The sequence below is a fragment of the Schistocerca piceifrons genome, chromosome 7 (assembly GCF_021461385.2).
Source record: "Schistocerca piceifrons isolate TAMUIC-IGC-003096 chromosome 7, iqSchPice1.1, whole genome shotgun sequence".
NCBI classification, from domain to species: domain Eukaryota; kingdom Metazoa; phylum Arthropoda; class Insecta; order Orthoptera; family Acrididae; genus Schistocerca; species Schistocerca piceifrons.
The window spans coordinates 441691711-441715262 of record NC_060144.1 but is presented as its reverse complement, the minus strand read 5'-3'; positions in this window follow the sequence as shown (position 1 = coordinate 441715262).

The window sequence follows — 23552 nt, the reverse complement described above, 5'->3', positions numbered from 1 at the left end:
TTATTTTGCCTATCTCCTGTATCTGCTGGAGGCACGTTGACTCTGGGGTATTCCATAAATAGGACGTTATGCAACTAGCAATATACCACGCAAATCGCATGCATAGGGGTTCAAGAAATTATTATATTTTATTACTTTAGAGTCGTACGATTTCACGTACTGTACACTGAAGCGGCAGAGAAACTGCCGTAGACATGCGTATTCAAATACAGAGATATGTAAACAGGCAGAAAAAAATGTAAATGTCGTGTGCCTAGGGCCTCCCATCGGGTAGACCTTATGCCAGGTGCAAGTCTTTCGATTTGACGCCACTTCGGCGACTTTCGCGTCGATGGGGATGAAATTACGATGATTAGGACAACACAACACCCAGTCCCTGAGCGGAGAAAAACTCCGACCCAGCCGGGAATCGAACCCGTGCCCTTAGGATTGACGTTCTGTCACGACCACTCAGCTACCGGGGGCGTACTGAACAGGCAGAATACGGCGCTGCGGTCGACAACGCCTGTATATGACAAAAAGTGTCTGGCGCAGTTGTTAGATCGGTTATTGCTGCTACAATGGCAGGTTATCGAGATTTAAGTGAGTCTGAACGAGATGTTATAGTCGGCGCACGAGCGAGGGGACACAGCATCTCCGAGGTAGCGATGAAGTGCGGAATTTCCCGTATCGTGGATGTCAGGAATCCTGTAAAACATCAAATATCCGACATCAATACGGCCAGTAAAAGATCCTGCAAGAACGGGACCAACGACGACTGAAGAGAATCGTTCAACGTGACAGAAGTGCAACCTTTCCGCAGATAACTGCAGATTTCAAATGTTGGACCATCAACAAGTTTCAGCACGCTAACCATTCAACGAAAAATTATCGACACGGTAAATGATAATAGCCAAACAGTTGCAGGATAAAGATTTATTGAAATCCTTGACCACAGTTTCGGTGTATCTAAATATACCTTCATCAGAAGCAAAAATACACTATTTTTGCTTCCGATGCACGTATATTTAGATATAGCGAAACCGTGGACAAGGATTTCAATAAATCTTTATCCTGCAACTGTTTGACTGTTATCATTTACCGTGAAGATTTTCTACAGTTGCTGCTTCAGATATATTTAAAATTTTGAAAAATCATCAATATAGCCTACGGAGCCAAAGGCTCACTCGTGTACCCTTGATAACTGCTCGACACAAAGCTGTACGCTTCACCTTGGCCCGTCACTGGATTGTTGATTGGAGACATGTTGACTGATCGGATGAGTTTCGTTTCAAATTGTACCGAGCGGATGAACGTGTACGGGTATGGAGACAACCTCATGAACCCATGGACCCTGCATGTCAGCAGGGGTTTGCTCACGCTGGCGTAGGCTCTCTAATGGTGCGGGGCGTGTGCAATTGGAGTAATATGAGACCCCTAAAGCGTCTAGATAGACTCTGACAAGTGACACGTACGTAAGCATCATGTCTGATCACTTGCATCCATTCATGTCCATTCCGACGGACTTGGCCAATTTCTAGCGGGACAATGCGACACCCCGGACGTCCGTAATTCTTACAGAGTGGCTCCAAGAACACTTTTCTGAATTCAGACACTTCCGCTGGCCACCAGACCCCTCAGACATGAACATTAGTGAGCAGTCTGGGATGCCTTGCAACGTGCTGTTCAAAAGACATCTCCTTCCCGTCGTACTCTTAAGGATTTATGGACGGCCCTGCAGGATTCATGGTGTCAGCACTACTGCAGACATTAGTCGAGTCCATGCCACGTCATGTTGTGGCAGTTCCATTAGCTCTTCAGTGTATACATGTACGTTAACTGATAAATTTGTATCTAATACTATCTGTAGGTAAAAATTGTATTTCAAGTAGATGGTCAAATCTAAGCGTCGTGCTGCGTAGGTACTTGAAAATGAGACAGTATTGTCCGTAAAACAATTGTCTGTACCTAAGATGACCATCGAAATAAAATAAATTAAGCTGAAACGAAGATGGTTTTCATTGGCATACCTCTATATTTAATCCAAAGTCGCAAAAGGCCACAAACAGACCAGCGGATTGTCGTTAGAGGCCGGCCAGAGTGGCCGAGCGGTTCTAGGCGCTTCAGTCTGGAACCGCGCGACCGCTACGGCCGCAGGTTCGAATCCTGCCTCGGGCATGGATGTGTGTGTTGTCCTTAGGTTAGTTAGGTTTACCTAGTTCTAAGTTCTAGGGGATCGATGACCTCAGCTGTTAAGTCCTATAGTGCTCAGAGCCATTTGAACCATTTTTTGTCATTACAGATTAGCGTACAGAGCCTTGAAATGTTTTTGCGAATTAACTTTCAATACTCATCAAGCGTGTCATTCACTGTACGCACTGAAGATAGTCATTGCTCACCGAATATGGTAGTCTAAGGATACAAAGTTTTGCGATCAGCGGTGGAAGTAAAAGAAATTCATTAAATACATGAAATGTAGTCGTAACTACGAATACGGACTACCAGCTGCTGCATAATGGAATGACGACAGTGAAAATTTGTATTCGATCTGGACTCGAACCCGGATTTTCCGCATATCATGAGCGGTCGCCTTAATATTTGGCTATCTGAGAACAACTCACTGCTCGTCCCAAACTTCCATCTGTCATCCACCATGTGATCACAGCCTGTGCTCGTTTATCCATTATGTATATTCCCGTATAGGGGCGACATTTTATGAGTACTTGAAACTCGCTTGCCCGGTGTCGGCGGATAAATACGATACTGCAGTGCCTATGTTATTCCGAATAACGATGCAAAGTTTCTTCAGACGTGAATGCATTCGGAATAACACAGGCACTGCAATATCGTATTTATTCGCCGGCACCGGGCAAGGGACTTTCACGTAAAATTTCAACTCTGTACGGGAATATACACTACTGGCTATTAAAATTGCTACACCACGAAGATGACGTGCTACCGACGCGAAATTTAACCAACAGGAAGAAGATGCTGTGATATGCAAATGATTTTAGCTCTTCAGAGCATTAACACAGGGTTGGCGCCGGTGGTGACACCTACAACGTGCTGCATGAGGAAAGTTTCCAACCGATCTCTCATACACAAACAGCAGTTGACAGGCGTTGCCTGGTGAAACGTTGTTATGATGCCTCGTGTAAGGAGGAGAAATGCGTACCATCACGCTTCCGACGTTGATAAAGGGCGGATTGTAGCCTATCGTGATTGCGGTTCATCGTATCGCGACACTGCTGCTCGCGTTGGTCGAGATCCAACGACTGTTAGCAGAATATGGAAACGGTGGGTTCAGGAGGGTAATACGGAACGCCGTGCTGGATCCCAACGGCCTCATATCACAAGCCGTCGAGATGACAGGCATCTTATCAGCATGGCTGTAACGGATTGTGCAGCACGTCTCGATCCCTGAGTCACCAGATGGGGACGTTTGCAAGACAACAACCATCTGCACGAACAGTTCGACGACGTTTGCAGCAGCATGGACTATCAGCCCGGAGACCATGGCTGCGGTTACTATTGACGCTGCATCACAGACAGGAGCGCCTGCGATAGTGTACTCAACGACGAACGTGGCTGCACGAAGGGCAAAACGTCGTTTTTCGGATGAATGCAGGTTCTGTTTACAGCATCATGATGGTCACATCCGTGTTTGGCGACGTCGCGGTGAACGCACATTGGAAGCGTGTATTCGTCATCGCCATACTGGCGTATCACCCGGCGTGATGGAATGGGGTGCAATTGATTACACGTCTCGGTCACCTCTTGTTCACATTGACGGCACTTTGAACAGTGGACATTACATTTCAGATGTGTGAAGCCATCAGATGGTTCGGAAACTTTTGGGCACAAATGTTGCATGCATGCATGTAAATCCGAAGGAACTTTGACAGTAACAGATGTGTTACGACCCATGGCTCCACCCTTCATTCGATCCCTGTGAAACCCTACATTTCAGCAGGATAATGCACGACCGCATGTAGCAGGTCCTGTACGGGCCTTTCTGGATACACAAAATGTTCGACTGCTGCCCTGGCCAGCACTTTCTCCAGATCAATTAAAAACGTCTGGTCAATGGTGGCCGAGCAACTGGCTCGTCACCATACGCCAGTCACTATCCTTGATGAACTATGGTATCGTATTGAAGCTGCATGGGCAGCTGTACCTGTACACGCCATCCAAGCTCTGTTTGATTCAATGACCAGGCGTATCAAGGCCGTTATTACGGCCAGAGGTGGTTGTTGTTGGTACTGATTTCACATGTCAGTTCTAGTATAATACATATGTCCAATGAATACCCGTTTATCATCTGCATTTCTTCTTGGTGTAGCAATTTTAACGGCCAGTAGTGTAGTTGAACTTAAGTCATGTATCTGTATCAGATGCGAAGTCTGCGACGAATACAAAATGACGATTATAATAAAGCATACTCAACACTTGCAACTGAAGTTGCAATTACGATACTGAAGTGAGAACGTTTACCTTAGCCTCAGTAATGCATCAGTTGATGTGCTCATGCCTCAACGATGAAAGTGAATTCAGTTCTCGTTGCCAAGCAGTGGAATTTGCATTGAATGTGTATACCACATTCAATCGTCTCTGAGTATGAAATATTTCATATTAAAACTGTATTCATCGGCTGTCACTCAGAAAAATTCAGAGTAATTAAATTACCACTGTATGCGCTCATGTGATTAAATACGCGTACTCCAGAACGTGTGCACCGGACATTATTGCTGCTATGTAAGCAGGGAAGCGTGTGATCGGACAGCCAGCACCCGGTATTAGTCACTCCATCCCTCCCCTCTTTATCGGGAGCTAGTAAATTCTCTGTCAATTATCGATACATTACTCGTTTCCCTCTTCCTCGGAAGGCAATCGCTACTTGATAGGTAATGTGTTTCAATTACAGTGAATATGTTAGACAAGTGAATTTCTTTCAGTAAGAACATAGTAAGAAATTCATAAACATGGAAAAATACAAACAAAGCTGCTGAACGCTGAGCCAGCCGAAAAGAGGAAATAGTTTCACTAGTTGTAACATGTTCACGGTTTAAATCAGTGATCCAGGAAATGTAGAATGAATTTCCTTTATACGATACGATATATACGATACTGCGGTGCCTGTGTTATTGCGAATTACTGTCTAAGTTCCTTCGGATTTACATGCATGCATGCAACATTTGTGCCCAAAAGTTTCCGAACCATCTGATGGCTTCACACCACCGTACACGCAGGTGTATGCGGTGTGACCATCTGCGTAACACCAGCACTGGACGGTCTAGGACGCCCTGTCATGGCTCGCGTGACTGCCCCCGTCGGAGGTTCGAGTCCTCCCTCGGGCATGGGTGTGTGTTTCATCCTTAGCGTAAGTTAGTTTAAGTAGTGTGTAAGCTTAGGGGCAGATGACCTCAGCAGTTTGGTTCTCCCCACAAATTTCCAATTTCTAACAGCATTACCCCAGTGTCACACCAACGTCACGTTATCCCAGTACCATCATGCATTGATGTCCGAACGAACACGCTATGCGGCGACTGCAGCCGCTATGAATCACGTGAAATGTATTTGCCATTGCGAATATGGACTTCCATCTGCTGGAATGACGACAATGAAAATGTGTGCCGGAAAGGGACTCAAACCCTAATTTCCCGCTTATCGCGAGCGGTCGCCTTAGAATTTGCCAATCCGAAGCCTGCTCGGGGTCAGATCCAAGCTTCTATATGTCTTCTACCGCGTGTCCACAATCTGAACTCGTACATCCGTTATGTGCACTACTGGCCATTAAAATTGCTACACCGAGAAGAAATGCACACGATAAACGGGTATTCATTGGACAAATACATCATACTACAACTGACATGTTATTACATTTTCACGCAATTTAGGTGCATAGATCCTGAGAAATTAGTACCCACAACAACCACCTCTGGCCGTAATAAAGGCCTTGTTACTCCTGGTCATTGAGTCAAACAGAGCTTGGATGGCGCGTACAGGTACAGTTGCCCTTGCAGCTTCAACACGATACCATAGTTCATCAAGAGTAGTGACTGACGTATTGTGACGAGCCAGTTGCTAGGCCACCATTGACCAGACATTTTCAGTTGGTGAGAGATCTGGAGAATGTTCTGGCCAGAGCAGCAGTCTAACATATTCTGTATCAATAACAGCCCGTACGGGACCTGCAACATTCGGTCGTGCATTATCCTGCTGAAATGTAGGGTTTCGCTTTGATCGAATGAAGGATGGAGCCACGGGTCGTAACACATCTAAAATGTAACGTCCACTGTTCAAAGTGCCGTCAATGCGAACAAGAGGTGCCCGAGACGTGTAACCAATTGCACCCCCTACCATCATGCAGTGTGGTACGCAAGAATGGCGATGACGATACACGGTTCCAATGTGTGTTCACCGCGACTTCGCCAAACACGGATGCGACCATCATGATGCTGTAAACAGAACCTCGATTCATCCGAAAAAATGACGTTTTTCCACTCTTGCACCCAGGTTCGTCGTTGAGTACACCATCGCAGGTGTTCCTGTCTGTGATGCTGCGTCAAGGGAAACCGCAGCCATGGTCTCCGAGCTGATAGTCCATGCTGCTGCAAACGTCTCGAACTGTTCATGCAGATTGTTGTTGTCTTGCAAACGTCCCCATCTGTTGACTCAGGGATCGAGACGTGCCTGCACAATCCGTTACAGCCATGCGGATAAGAAGCCTGTCATCTCGACTGCTAGTGATACGAGGCCGTTGGGATCCAGCACGGCGTTCCGTATTACCCTCCTGAACCCACCGATTCCATGTTCTGCTTACAGTCATTGGATCTCGACCAACGTGAGCAGCAATGTCGCTATACGATAAACCGCAATCGCGATAAGCTACAGTCCGACCATTATCAAAGTCGGAAACGTGATGGTACGCATTTCTCCTCCTTACACGAGGCATCTGAACAACGTTTCACCAGGCAACGACGGTCAACTGCTGTTTGTGTATGAGAAATCGGTTGGAAACTTTCCTCATGTCAGCACGTTGTAGGAGTCGCCACCGGCGCCAACCTTGTGTGAATGTTCTGAAAAGCTAATCATTTGCATAATACAGCATCTTCTTCCTGTCGGTTAAATTTCGCGTCTGTAGCACGTCATCTTCGTGGTGTAGCCATTTCAATGTCCAGTAGTGTACTTACGAAGCTTTCCCTTAGAACTTACTACGATAATATAGTCTAAGACATATGCTATTTGATTCACTGCATGTAAGTGTTACCACTCTCATTTGCTGTCAAAAATCTCAAGCATCACTTAATCCTAGATTTCAAAATGAACTATTATCTAGTGTAATGACTAAATTTTAACCCCTATCTAAATCTATTAATGTTACATTCGTCCTTGTGAGTAGCAATTCAGTTTCAGCATTTAAATCAACGAAACTGTGTTATTTTTCTCTAATAACTGTTTATTGTTAATCGGTGTGACGTTATGTGATGAGTGGTTGAAACTGTGACGTTTGTTTTCAACCGGTTCAGTTGTGACTGAATGGTATGCTTATCAAAAGATCTCGAAATTCCATTGAGCAGAATATTAGTCTCAAAAGCCAAGTTTCATAAATTATTCAGAGCAAATTCCTTAGTAGCAGGGGGCGTCTCTCAACTAGAAGTTAGCAGATAATACTACTACGTTATTTTTTGCCCCTGTCAAAGTATCTTACTTCACCATTTTTTTAACTCTGCTTCGTGCTACAGAACCTGATCCCCTTATTACAGCGCACAAGCCTCGAATGGAGAGCGCTAAATATAGATGTCAGCAGTGCTTGTTGGTATTTGGGTAACGTGACGTCGATGTTAAATCGATGTTTACAAACGCCATCAGATGGTTCGGAATCTTTTGGCGACATATCCTCTTATTAGATTTGGTTCCATTGGAGTAGCATTTTACAGACTGTGCTATGACGTCAAACTATTTTATACAGCGTGTTTCTCACTACAGTGTCGCGTAATTGTAGTAATAAGAATAAAAATAATTTTTATAACAAATAGCCTTACCCTAAACCTCTGGCTACAAAGCGCTGAGCCAGAATGGAGAGCTTCGGCATGTTTCTGAGGCGAAAGAAAGAGTTAAAATTTACGATAATAGACTTAAAAAGTAGATTAATAACGAATAATACAAGGAACCACGCGACTATATCACGCTCTGATCCACTATATGCACATCGCGAAGTACATGTTAACATATAATGCTACACGCACAAACTAAGTTGACACTCGGCGCGTTAGCTGAAGGGAGCGACCGTAAAGACGTTTCCCATTTACAGTCGCCCCCATTACCCACCGCGCTGAGTGTCAGCTTAATCTGCGCGAATTTTACAGACCCGAAAGTTTTACCAGGAGCACTCTGTGAAATAACATCCACTTCGAGAAAAGCAGGCATTGTCTACCAATTTTACGTTTTTAACACTAAAATCGTAACTCCTTAATGACGACCATTTTTACAGCTGGTAAAGCTTTGTATGCGTACTCTAGAATTATAAAATTTGCGTAACACTAACTGTGGAGTGCAACTGCAGAATACTACACTGAGGCGCCAAACGAATTGCTATGGAAATGGAAATGAGCGTTTGGCATCATCGGCCGACAGGCCCCTTGCGTGGCAGGTTCGGCCGCCTTGGTACCGGTCTTATTACATTCGACGCCACATTGGGCGACATGCGCACCCGATGGGGATGAAATGTTGATGAAGACAACGTAACACCCAGCCCCTGAGCGGACGAAATCCCCGACCCAGCCGGGAATCGTCCCGGGCCGGTAATACGGCAATCCGCCACGCTGACTACTCAACTATCGGGGCGGACAACGAACTGCACTAGGCATGCGAATTCAAATATAAAGATATGTAAACAGGCAGAATACGGTGCCGCTGTCGGCTACGCCTATATAAGACAACAAGTGTCTGGCGCAGTTGTTAGATCGGTTACTGCTGCTACAATGGTATGTTATCAAGATTTAAGTGAGTTTGAACGTGAAGTGGCTCTGAGCACTATGGGACTCAACTGCTGAGGTCATTAGTCCCCTAGAACTTAGAACTAGTTAAACCTAACTAACCTAAGCACATCACAAACATCCATGCCCGAGGCAGGATTCGAACCTGCGACCGTAGCGGTCTTGCGGTTCCAGACTGCAGCGCCTTTAACCGCACGGCCACTTAGGCCGGCGAGTTTGAACGTGGCGCACTAGCGATGGGACACAACATCTCCGACATAAGGATGAAGTGGGGATTTGCCCGCACGACTGTTTCACGAGTGTACCGTGAATATCAGGAATTCGGTAGAACATCAATTTCTGACATCGCTGCGGCCGAAAAAAGATTCTGCAAGCACGGGACCACCGACGATTGAAGAGAATTGTTCAACGTGGCAGAAGTGCAGCCCTTCCGCAAATTGCAGCAGATTTCAATGTTGGGCCGTCAACAAGTATCAGCGTGAAAAACATTCAACGATAAATCATCGATATGGACTTTCGGAGCCGAAGTCCCACTCGTTCATTCTTGATGATGCACGACAAGAAGCTTTACGCCTGGCCCGGGCCCGTCAACACCGACATTGGTCTGTTGATGAATGGAGACATTTTTCCTGGTCGGACGAGTCTTGTTTCAAATTGTATCGGGCGGATGGACGTGTACGGGGATGGAGACGACCTCATGAATCCATGGACCCTGCATGTCAACAGAGGACTGTTCAAGCTGGTGGAGGAGCTGTAATGGTGTGGGGCATGTAGAATTGGAGTGACATGCGGCCCCAAATACGTCTAGATACGAAACTGACAGATGACACGTACGTAAGCATCTTGTCTGATCACCTGCATCCATTCATGTCCATTGTGCATTCCGATGGACTTGGGCAATTCCAGCAGGACAATGCGACACGCCACTCGTCCTTAATTGCTATAGAGAATCTCCACGGGAGCCTCTTCTGAGTTTTAACACTGCCCCTGGTCACCAAAGTCCCCAGACATGAACGCTGTTGATCAAATCTGCGATGCCTTGCTGCTCATTATAAATAGGCCTGCTTTCATTCAGTGATAAACAGACCCCTTAAATTGCCACTGGAAGCTAAGGAAGTTGAGAATAAACTTGGCCGGTTGCCAAATATAGCACGGAATAATGGCTATCACAGCAGGAACGCTGATGAAATTTACAATTTGACGAAGTCTAGACAGAATCGATTCACACAAAACGAGGCACTGCATTAAAAAACAAAAATGGTTTCATTTTCCTTTCAATTCAGTGTCTAGGTCTCGTCCAAACTAAGTACCCTTATTAATAAATAGAATGTGGAAAGCGCTTATAAATCTCAATCGCCACTTTTACACCTTGCACTTTTACGCGTTTTACATCATGACATTAACACTACACAAGACGTATACCAAAACAGTGGCACAGACAAAATTCACTGCTCTGACTATAAGGCGAGTTACATCAGACAAACCGGCAGAAAGTTCAAAATGTTATTTAAGGAACACACTGAATTAAAAAGAAAAACATAGATATCAAATCCATATTACACAAGTTAATTACAAGATACACACTATTGCAAACAAACTTGTAACCTTTCATACAACGCCGAAGAATTACTTTATGGACATTTATGAAGAAAGGAAAATTTACGCCCACATACAAAATTCCAAGGAGAAGACGCTGAATGAGCAATGCACATGAGTGAGAGCAAATTTCTGGGATATCTACCCCCTGTTTACTGACAACTTCCTTTCAAGTTTTTCTGCAAGCTCGCAGCTGCAGCTAGTTGTTTGTAAACAGACTTCTGTAAGCAGTCAACGATGAGTCCAAGCTATGCGAGAGTCCTCGATGGTTCCTGATGGTTCTAATATTACTCGTTAGAGGTCGTATCTTTTCGCTAGACTCGGACACCTTGTCCATTGGAACTATTTTGCACTTTTTATAATTCCAAATAATTTTCAACTTTTGTTTTTATAAACATGCATTTTTTATTCTGAAAGGCGTCGGAATATAACTCTCTTAAGCTAAAGTATGTTAACATATTTTCGGATTGCACATCTTTATAATTACGACACTCCAAATTTATCTTTACGTCTTACGGCGCAAAATTTTTAAATCTACTTGGCTTTGTTGTTTATCGTTAGCATTTTATCTGTAAAAACATTCAATCTCATTTTTAAATGTTAACAGTATTGAAGTATCATATTATATGGTTATTATAGTTACGAAATGCCCATTTTCTCATGACATCACTGGGTGCGAAACTTCTTTATATTCAAATAACTTATATTTTATATTACTTCTGCGCTTGTTGTGTACATACATAAGCACTGTCCCACATCTCTTGGTCTAGAAAACAAAAATATCAATATCCTCATCATATTACGTATTAACATGTCACATTTTCATATGCACATGATAGTGGACTGATAAAAAGACCAAAACCGAATTTGTGAACTTAACAAATTTCTAAAAACATTAACAGACCAACAGTTATGGAATCAACAGCATCATCCAGTTATGGAGAAACTAACATTTTAGATTGTTGTGACACTATTAACAACCATCTCAGATGAGGTGCAGTAATTAATTTGAACCTTAAAACGCTTTTCTTGCACGTAAACGCAACTAGCTCCCAGTTAATCCATGTAAAAAGCGTTCCCAACGTATTTTGCAAACATTTTAGAATACTCTGACATCACAAATGCAGAAAATAATTTATTTATGGTTCTTTTATGCCTTACACCAAGTGTGGTCCATAGTTCGAAATCTGAATGTTTTTATCTTGCAGAAACGCCTGATGGTGACAGTGAGAATGACTTGACAGTGAGAATGACTTGTATCGATTTTTAACAGTAGAGCCATTTGTTGGTGACTGTATGCAAATTGGATGTGAAACAGCAGTTGATTTTATATCATATCTCCAGGATTTACAGAATTCCTTATTCTTATTTTAGAAGAAAAGTTGGTTTATAACTATTTACAAAGAATATGGGTATATACTCGTCCCAATATTCCATCGAAAAGATGAATAACTTCGAATGAAATTTACTGATATGGTGGTGAGCCAATCCACAAACAATTTCTTGGAGGTCAGTAATACAAACATAATTGACAACATTTTTTATAAGCATTCCAGATGCTTTTTAGTGCAGCCCAGATGAGACCACAATGTAGTAGAAATACTAGGCTCTGATTGGAGGGAAAGAGAGCTAGGTGCAACAATATGTAACATGTGTGCGGCATTTTACGTATATAATGCTTACGCTTGACCTTGCAGTCATTTTAATATTATGTCAGAAGTGTGTAGTTGTTTGTAAATAATGTAAATTTGTCACTCTTTTTACACCAGAGGTAAACGTCTTTAGAAATAACGAATATCTTTAAGTTTAATCTGAGGGACATATTATTGTTCCTACATATTCGATGCTGTTTTTAATGCAATACTCTGACTGGTTGGAAAGAGGAAGGGTTGTGGGGTATACAGCACATAATTGGTCTGTTTTCATGGATTTGGGGTTTTTAATTATTTTTTTTCTCTAACAATACCGTACATCTCATCGGTTCTTTCATTTTTAGTAGTGTGCTGTGATTGGTTGGAGATAGGGTGGAAAATAGGGGTGGTTAGGGGGAGAATGAAGAGGTGAGGGGCTGGAGGTGAGGGGAAGGGTTTGTGGGTGTGGCCTGGTGATGAGATACGCGTAAGGTCATTGTACTTTCCCCTGAGTTAAGCCAATCCCAATGAAAAGGTCTAAGTGGGCTGGATAGTATCTTACTGTGCTCTCACATTATTTTTTCCTGTTACACATGCCGCCAAATTTAAAAACAAGTTGTGTGGTTTTATAACAGCCTACCAGCTTTTAAATAAAAAATCGTCCATGGAATAGAAGGAGTTGTCCGGTGGAAATGATTTTAGGTTAGATTTAAAACTTGCATTGCTATTTGTGAGACATTTTATGTTACTGTCAAATGATTAAACATGTTTATTGCAGTACGTTTAATACCTTTCCGGGCCACTGACAGCTTTAAAAATGGGTAGTAGAGATCATTTTTTCTCTACTGTTGTGTAAGGACATCATTTTTCTTCTCAAATTTTGATGGAGTATTTATGAAGTATTTCATTAGGAATATATTTATTGTGATGGTGAAGTCAAAATTCTCAACTTCTTTAAGAAGCACTTACATGACGACCGTGGGTAAACACCACATATTATTTTTATTGATCGTTATTGAGGAATCAGTACTTTTTTCAGAGTGATGCTTTATCTCATAAGACATTATTCAGTTTAAATATGTAAAATGTATCAGGGAGTTGATTCGTTCGTTTCCAAGAATAGCAATTATACGAACAAACTGAAGATAATAAAATAGAAAGTGTACAGAAAATATCAAATCTAATGCTCATTACTAGCGTCAAATATGTTATAACGATGTCTTTACTTACATTAAGGACAAAGAAGCTACGATATAAATACTGGGCACTACACTAGAAAACATTTCAACATAAACATCACACGTGCTCTAACTTGTAAAACAAGTTATACACACGGACTTTAATATACATGGTATGATACAATTAACAGCGGAAATGACGCGGGTGAAAGTATACGATAATAGAAGTAAAACCATTTCAGTAAACATGGAACCGCAAATCTGCCATTTGCGAGATAATTGCGATTGTGTGGTTGCGAGCGGCCAGTAACTTCATTCGCTGTAAACTTCATTGCACATCACCGGTAGTGCAGAAGAGGCGATCTGCGCACTAGGGTCATTCACTGAACTCAACATTGCTGAAAGGTGGATTTTTACATGTATAAGACAGATAGGGCTCTCAGTTCTGTAGAAATGCGTCATTTTTATGAACAGTACCAGGTGTAATTACAATGACTCCTTACGCCAGTGAAGACTACGTGGTAGCCCTTAGGCCAATGCATCAGAAGCTAAACGTATTGCTCAAATAATCTGATGGGAGATACCGTGAAAGTCGTACATAAACAAGGATGTATCAGCGTCTGTGGCAACAGGGGAGCGTTGGAATGAGGAAGGCCAAGGCAGATTACATCCACAGTTGGGGATACGATTTTAGAAACAGTACAGCTCCTTCTAGGAACTTCGAGAGCAGACTGTTTGCACAAGTGTGTATACAGGGCCTCACCAATGTACGAAGAATTTTACACTATAATTCACTGCACCCGTAAGACCCACTACCAGTGCAACGTCTCAGTAAAAGGGACGTTACTCCTTGTGTGATATTTAGTCAGTGGATCCACTAACAGATTGCATACAATCGTGGGTTTACAGGTAACATTTTATTATCAAGTCACTTTTCATACGCTATTATATTCCCAAGTTTTGTAACTCATCTTCCTGTTGTGGCGTAAACGAACATGCTGCTCGTGATTCATCAGATTACCAACGTTTTATCATTGAATGTGTTGTTACGGGTACCAGATCCACATATTCTTCCAAGAAAACAACAGTATCTCTGTTATGACGACACGAAACTACTACCATCCAGCCATAATAGTGGGCCCTCTGACTGCTCTTGAAGAGGGCTCATAAGAACTACATCATATGAAATATTAGTTCACATTATTACAGGAATAATTGGAAATATTTACTTAACTAGATACACTCCTTTGCTATTAAAGTACCATTTGATACGCTAATTAGCAAACTGTTCTCTTGCAGTACTATTTTTAGCGTTACAAAATTACACTTCCATCTGAGACTTGAAAAACACTTTAATTCTACCCAGTTACGTTGACTACTTCAGCTGAGGTCACGAGCTGAGCAGAGCACTTCCATGCTCAGTTCTGTAATAACCTCCGTGTAAGCCGGCCGCTGTGGCCGAGCGGTTCTAGGTGCTTCAGTCAGGAACCGCGCTGCCCCTACGGTCGCAGGTTCGCATCCTGACTCGGGCATGTATGTGTATGATGTCCTTAGGTTAGTTACAGTTAAGTAGTTCTAAGTCTAGGGGACTGATGACCTCAGATGTTAAGTCCCATAGTGCTCAGAGCGATTTGAACCTCCGTGTGAGGTCACTGCTGTGCTGAGAGGCAGAGCATTTCTTCTTCAGCCTCTCCCATTCATCGTTACGGATTGCAGCGAGACATCGATAATGTCTGTGGTATCGATGTGGGTTGCCCGGTCTGGAGTAGGATCTCCCAGGTTTGCTTGAGACTGTCCCTATTAAGCTGCATTGGGTTATGTGGCACATGCAGGATGGATACCTGCATGACACCTAATGCGTGAATATGATCCAAGACGTATGGGACAGGCAGGGCTTATATCTTTGCCCTCAAGATGCCCTGACCTCAGTCTTCTGGATTTCTTCTGAAACCGCCTTAATAATGAAATGTACGGCCCTTCTGCTGATACAATTTGAAAAACTGCAACAGCCATTTGTAATGTGTTAGTAAACCTTACGAGTAGATTCAAGGGTGTCTGAAACCATTGCTAACTACTGCAGAAACGACTGTAATATTGCACCCAAATGTGAGCACTTGCTGAAGTTATGTTGTGGTTTTTGTTAAGGTAAACAAAGGGTGAAAATTGAGCGCCTTCAGGTTGGGACTGAGTCGAAAATTTAATACACCAACTATATTTATACTAAGTAGGGCAATACACCGCGACAACAGAAGTTATGGGATACATCTTAATACTTTGTCGGACCTCCCGTTTGTTCGGCGTAGTGCAGCAACTCGACGTGGCGTGAACTTGAAAAGTCGTTGGAAGTTTCTTGCAAAAATATTGAGACATGCTGCCTCTATTGCCATCCATAACTGCGAAAGTGTTGCCAGTGCAGGATTTTGTGCCCAAATTGACCTCTCGATTACGTTCCATAAATGTTCGATGGTTTACCAAATTATTCGGTCGAATTGTCCAGAATGTTCTTCAAACTAATCGTGAACAACTGTGACATGGCGCATTGTCGTCCGTAAAAGTTCCACCGCTGTCTGGGAACGTGAAGTCCATCAATGGCTGCAGATGGACTCCAGTAGTAGAACATAACCATTTCCAGTCAATGATCGGTTCAGTCGGACCAGAGGACTAAGTCCATTCCATGCAAACCCAGCCCATACCATTATGGGACCACTACGAGCTTGCGCAGCTCCTCGTTGACATCTGTCTCCATGACTTCGTAGTATCTGCGCCACACTCGAACCATACCATCAGCACTTACCAACTGAAATCTGGACTCATTGAACCAGGCTAAGGTTTTCCAATTGCCTACGGTCCAACCGATAAGGTCTCGAGCCCAAGTAAACCAAGCGAGGTGATGTGTGGTTAGTACATTGGACTCGCATTCGTGAGGACGACAATTCAAACCCGCTTTCGGCCATCCAGATTTAGGTTTTCTGTAATTTCCCTAAAAAGCTCCAGGCAATGGACCAGAGGACCCAGCCCATACCGTGTAAACACAGCCCTCAACATTGTCCAGCCACCACCAGCTCGCACATTGCCTTGTTGACAACTTGGGTCCACGGTTTCGTGGTGTCTGCACCACACTCGAAGCCTATCAAAAGTTCTTATCAACTTAAGTCGAGACTCATATGACCAGGCCAAGTTTTTTAACCTTCTAGGGTCCAAGCAATGTGGTCACGACCCCGAAAAAGGCACCCAAGGCGACGTCGTGGTTGTAGCATTGACACACGTGTTGGTCGTCTACTGCTATAGCCCATTAACGCCAAATTTCGCCGCACACATTTCTGCGGCTATTTCACGGAGTATTGCTTGTCTCTTAGCACTGACAATTCTACGCAAACGCCGCTGCTCTCGGCCGTTAAGTGATGGACGTCGGCCAATGCGTTGTCTGTGGTGAGGCGTAAAGCCTGAAATTTAGTGTTCTTGGCACTCTCTTGACACTGTGAGTTTCGGAATATTGAGTTCCCTAACGATTTCCGAAATCGAATGTCCCATTCCTCTAGCGCCAATTACCATACCGCGTTCAAATTACCGTCGTGCGGCCGTAATCGCGTCGGAAACTTTTTTACATAAAACATCTGATTGTGAATACAAATGGCAGCTCCTCCAATGCTCTGATCTTTTATCACTTGTGTACGCGATACTACCGCCATCTGCATATGCACATATCGCTATCCCATGACTTACGCCACCTCAGTGTATTTCACACTGTGACGGTGTCACATAAGTTTTGACATTTTTATCGGTAGTAAACCGCAGTTTATGTATTTTATGAATATAATTAATATAAAAGATATCAAGATAACAACTGATAAGCAGCGATAATTTAAGACTAACATCTTTATTTAATGTCTATGAAAATAAAAAAGGATCGAAAGCCGGTCAACTGCTGTTTGTGTATGAGAAATCGGTTGGATACTTTCCTCATGTCAGCACGTTGTAAGTGTCGTCACCGGCGGCAACCTTGTGTGAATGCTCTGAAAAGCTAATCATTTGCATATCACAGCATCTTCTTCGTGTCGGTTAAATTTCGCGTCTGTAGCACATCATCTTCGTGGCGTAGCAATTTTTATGGTCAGTAGTGTACATTGATGGAATGACCTAGAAACGACTTTTTTTTTTTTCATCGCCAGGGGAACGTAAATGTTAATATGCGACATAAATATGAACATTATATATCTACCCGATCCTGAAAAATAGGGTTTTGAACAGTGGGAGAGACAGACAACAAAGTGATTCTATAAGCGTTCCGGTTTTACCTACTGAGGTACAGAACTTAAAAACGAACTTAATTAGTAGGCTAATGAATGATTTCTAAAGGAAGGAAAAAGGAATAGAGTGTCCTAACAGTTTTCCTACTGCTCATTCACAAAAGAAAATGTCCTTCGTAATCAACAATGTACGTGCATTATAAAATTGAAATACGTTTGCAAGACTAAAGAACAAGAGAATCATGACAAGGGGTGAGCGGAAAGTAGACAAGAGTTTCCTTAAGCTGCCAGATCTGAGCTGTACTTTACCGTATCGAGCGTGTGTGCTGCGTCGTTGTGGCTGAGTCTGTAGTGTGACATGGCTCGTGTGCTGTATGAATGGTTTCTTTGTACAGACACGTCCGGTGACTTATGGTAAAAATGTGGCAAATCCTGCCCTATGCTGAAATTAGTACCGATAATCCCTGTTCAAATTTACGTTCGTGAGGAGGACAAAGCGCGTCCATACGAACGCAAAACCTATCTTTAAACTTTCAAGCAACCAAACCGAAATGTCATGAAATGCTTTGTCGATACAGATAAAGTAAGAAGGACTAAATTCAGTTCATCATTTGCTCCTGAGTGAGGCTCATATCGAACCTGCACTTACAGTGAAGCTCTCACAGTAGGAGCGAAGAACGCTAACTCGTTTACACTCTCAGAGATCTGAGCCAGAAGTCCGTTAAATCCCTAAGCTAATGACAGATCTTAGTCTGTCAAAAAAGAAGGCTGAGCAGAAATCTGTCTAGGGAGCTGAATGCTAAGCCACAAGGTGACTTCGCAGTTGCATGGTACTGCAGATGTTATCACCGAGACATTCAGTACAAAGCTTCCCCATGTTTTTTTTCCTGTTTTTTATAACTTTAACCAAACCATTACATTTTCCCTGCTACTGATCTAAATGTCGAGTTGGCAAAATACATGTGTTGCATTTTATAAGGTCGTAATCTCCATGATTTGCTCCATCCACCAATTTAATCTGCTGCACTATATTCTTACGTTAATGTCGCAGGCCTTCCATGTTCCCAGCACCATAATTCTTAATTCCTCGTCTCTGAGCAAGATAGTATTTAATTTCCAGTACCCTTCTCCACATAAAGTTGTTTGCTTCTGTAAACTGATTCTGGTAATATAAGAACGATGACTGGAAAATTTACAGGGCAGATTTTGGACTTAGTGACGTTCGTACCAGGTTTTGTGAGATGACAATCCGGACTCTATTGCTTCCGTAATGAGTAGTGACGTACTTGTAAATTAATGAGCCTGCGTTTGTTGCCTCCCGTGTGTTAATCATATTTAAATTTCTAATCGTGTATTCGAGTTCCTCACATCTGCTGAAATGTGACTTTTGGTCTTTTTTGCTAATAACAGATTGAAAATCAAAAGCAAATGCGTCTCTGTTCCATGTCGTTGGTAAAACAGACGTAATGTCCTGTTTGATAAACTCGGCCAACGCCTCTCTACGATTGCTTCCAGATGGAGTGTATGCATTTACAAAGCTTGTATCTTCTGCTTGTGCTGATATTTCTCTGCCGCTTAAAGCCACTCAGTTTCTGTCACTAGAAAGCCGTCTTCCCTCAATATCGCTGTACCTGGACTTTCATATCTTTTGGGAATTACGTTGTGTCCTGCAATTTCATCATATTGTTAGTCTCGGCTTCCTGCAGTAATGCTGCTTCAATTTTAGCCGATTGTGAGAACCTTGGTGACAGATCAATTCAAACTTTGAATTTTGTAATTATCATGGGTCAAAAAGGTCTTTTGCGGTCGTGAATTAATTTTTTTAGATTGGTGCCTATACGTATCTTTCCTGATCTGGTTTGGATTTTGGAGTGAGTCTAGGCTTCGCCGCTGTTTTCCTGTATTTCCGCTTGGTTCTACTTTATCCCACAATCCCCAGTTTCTGTACTTTTTTCCACCCTTACGATTCTCATTAGACAATTGAAGTTCGCACATGGAAGATCTCTTCTGAGTCAGACATTTTTATATCTTCAACCTGGCTTTCCCCTAGGTTGGTAATGGAAGTTTCGACCCTGTCCGTTACTACTCACAGAGATTTTCTCTTAGCCTTCTCACATGAAACTTGACTAAACGTTTCTGTACCAGCAGACGCAGCTATGTTCATTTGTGATTGCACTATTATTTCTGATGGTGAAACCGCAGGTTCGTCCTTTGGAGATGTCGTCGATTTACAGAATGAAATTTTCACTCTGCAGTGTGCGCTAATATGAAACTTCCTGGCACATTGTGTGCCGGACCGAAACACGAACTCGAGATCTTTGCCTTTCTCGGGCAAGTGCTCTACCAACTGATCTATCCAAGCACGATTCACGACCCGCCCTTACAGCTTCAGTTCTGCCAGTACCTCGATTCCGACCTTCCAAACTTCACAGAGGCTCTCCTGCGAACCTTGCAGAACTAGCAATCCTGGAAGAAAGGATTTTGTGTCAAGGTTTGGCTCAGGCGCACCGCCCATCGCCTCTCCATGAACGACCTTCAACGCTGACGATTCTGAGTTGGTTATTGTAAACTATCCGTCCGCGATTACATAGTCCCTTTGAAGGTCGAATGTTTTACCATTTGTTGCCTCGATATTGCTAGTAAAAAAATGGTTCAAATGGCTCTGAGCACTATGGGACTTAACTTCTAAGGTCATCAGGCCCCTAGAACTTAGAACTACTTAAACCTAACTAACCTAAGGACATCACACACATCCATGTCCGAGGCAGAATTCGAACCTGCGACCGCAGCGGCCGCGCAGTTCCAGGCTGTACGCCTAGAACCGCTCGGCCACCCCGGTGGGCTATATTGCTAGTATTAGTTGTGCTTACACCTTCAGTTATATACTGAAGTGGGCGTGGCTGTCAGGTAATGGATGAGTCTTCCCGGTTCCTAAATCGGTCTGACATTCCACGTTCGTTTGAAACGTTTGGAACATCACTACTTTATTCAAACTTATTGTTTACAGTCTCCGTATTATTAACAACAACTGAAATACTTTCAGCTGACGTGACTCTGCTTGCTACCGATTCACTACTAATGCCTGTGAGCCGTGTCGCGGCTCTCGGCCGGCTCTCGATTACTCGTCTGGTTGAGGTTGGCACTACGTGCGATCGCGAGCGCCTCCTGTCGGAGCGGGTCCAAACGGGGGAGTGAGTGCGAGTACGAGATTCTGGGGCGGACAGCAGGGGAGAATGGACATTGCGGCCGCACTCCGAGGCGACAAGAGAAGAGTTGTTGTGCACGGCCGAGAAGGGAGCGTTGAACAAGGCGGCAGTCAGCATCGCTTTCCGGGGGACTGAGAGTTGCGGCCGTCCAGCCAGCAGACACCAGCTCCGGGAGCAGTGCTCCGATTTGTGGACGTGACTCGGGTCGTATTTTTGGTGCAGTATAGTTTGCTTGGTACGCATCTGCTGCTCCTTTTATGCCCACGTTCTGTCCGTATGTGCATTGAAAAGGTTACGCTCCGGCTGGAACAGTGGCTTGTGCTTTACGTTCATGCACCCTGACTCATTTGTTTTGCTGCAGGCAGCTGTAATTTCAGAGATTTTTTTTTCGCGATTGTCTTAGCCCTGTGGTGCCTAGTATCCGAGAACAAGACAGGTAACGTGTGACCTGTTTCGGGTTTTGGAGACCTGTTTGGGCAACCCAGTTATCATGCACACAAATGTATTGCTGCCGAGTAAGATTAGCCCTAATCTTGTGAAACTGACCTTTCAGTGACTGGCTCGTCTGCAAATTAATTAATTTAACCTTTGTGGTGTGTTTTTTTTTTCTTTCACTGGTGAGTTTGTCATTCATTTGTGTATGTTTCGCCGTTAATGATAACTGTAAGATAGCAAGGTTTTGAAGGGCTTGCGTATCGTGACTGTATTTTAGGCAACTGTTTAATTTGCTTTCTTGTTTATCGCTCTGGTGGTAAACTTATGCCAAGTTTACTAATTTCCGCCTGTGGCCCGGAAGTTAGTTTGAAGGTAAATCCGTTGGTAAATCTTTACTGGACCTAACTGTCAACTGATCTTGCGTTGAACTAATGCCATTTTTAAATCGTTTCTTGTGTGCTATAAATTGTATTACCATAGACAAGGAGACAGGGCGCATTCTGTGGTCGAGGGGTAGGCACGGTTGCTGCTTTGCGCGTGACGTCTTGTCGTCCGCTATCATTTCCCGCGTTAGTACGGGTGGCGTGAGATTTTTTTGCTCGCGGTTGTATGGCCGCTAGTCAGCTGTGCCTGCTCCCGCTTCAGGGTGTGCCGTGTTTCGTAAGGCGTACGCTTTCAGTCACTGTTACCCCTGTGTTGCTGTCGGTCGCTTACCGAAACGTTAGTCTGTTTTAGCACGGTGGCCACTGGGCCCTGACAATGTCGGTTGATGACCAGCGTTGCGGCGGTCGTCCGCTCTGAGTGGCTTCGGTCGCTTGGACTTGGCAGTTACCTTCTCGTTAAACAGACCAAATTTATTTGTTGTAGATTCCTAAGTAGTTTGTGAGAAAAGGTGTAACTCAGCTTTTCATGATTTTAGACAATTCAAGCATTTTGGTAAGGCATTTTCCTATCTGTTTTATTTAAATGAGAATTCTTTATTGGGGTTATTCACCTGTTGCAGCTTAACATAAAATTCGTTACTTAGCTTTCATGATTTTACTTCATTCAAGCATTCTTGTAAAGCAGTCCTTTATCTACGTTTTATTGATTGATAATTCTTTATTGGGGTTATTCACTGGTTGAAGGTTAACATATGTTTGTAACCAAGTTTATGTTCTTGCTTAATTGAGATTTGTTAAGAGCCTTTATTGCTGGAAGATCATTAAAGCTTGGGTGCTTGTAATTGTGAATACTGTTGTTTATGTTGTGGGCTACCCTTCCACTTCCACAGCCAAGCTGTCCTACCTACAAGTACAGTCTGCTGCGATGGCAGAAAATAAAAGTTTACCTTTATTCAAGTTGAGTTCCAGACCGAGTTTTCGTCTGGGACAGTCTTGTTTAATGTGATCTGTTTCATTACATATGAAGCATACTGGTAACTGCCCCATGCATGTGATGTGTGCTAGATAGCCCTCAATACTCATTACAGATAGGATTGGTTTTTAACTTCTAATTTCATAGACCATATTCCATTTGGGACAGGAACCGGATAGAAAGCCTAGACCTCGTCCCGAATTGCAAGAACGTTCCCATAGGTTGCAATTTGAGTTTTATTACTTCGTTTGGAACCTCCATCGGGTTATTAAAGGTGCGCACATTTTTCAAAATACCTTCAACCGGACTAACGGTAAATTTAGCGACAGAGGTGTGGCTAATGTTAAACTGATCAGTATACTCGTTAGTGCTCACGGATTACGTGCTCATACACTAAGTTAAGCTAAATTTTGAATAACAGAACTAGTAGTTGGTATTAAGTTGCACACTGTTTACTTGATCTCTTGTTAGTCTTATGTTGGTAGTTTCCCATATCTGGATTTCGAGAACTGTTGGCCACTCGTTGTCTGTGACGAATTTAAGTTCGACACTGTTCTTCCGGGGGTAGATTTCATGGTTGTTTATACTATGTCACACACTTAGGAAAGCGTAAAGACTTCCATTTTTGCGTAAGGCTGCTATGTGAAGAAGCTACAGCAGAAGGCACCGATAGCACGTAAACTTTACTTTATTTTGGGTTTGGGCAGCAATGACCATACACTCAACAGTAGTTACAAAAGTATCGTATTAAAATAATTGCAATTTACGTAGTAGAAAAATAGAGTTCGATGTACAAACGTGACGTTCTTAATATAAAATAAAAACACCAAGACGAACACGGTACAGCCAGCCGTTCTACAACATTGCAAAGTTAGGATTATGCGAATTTTCACAATAGAACAATTATAACAGCGTGAAATACAGA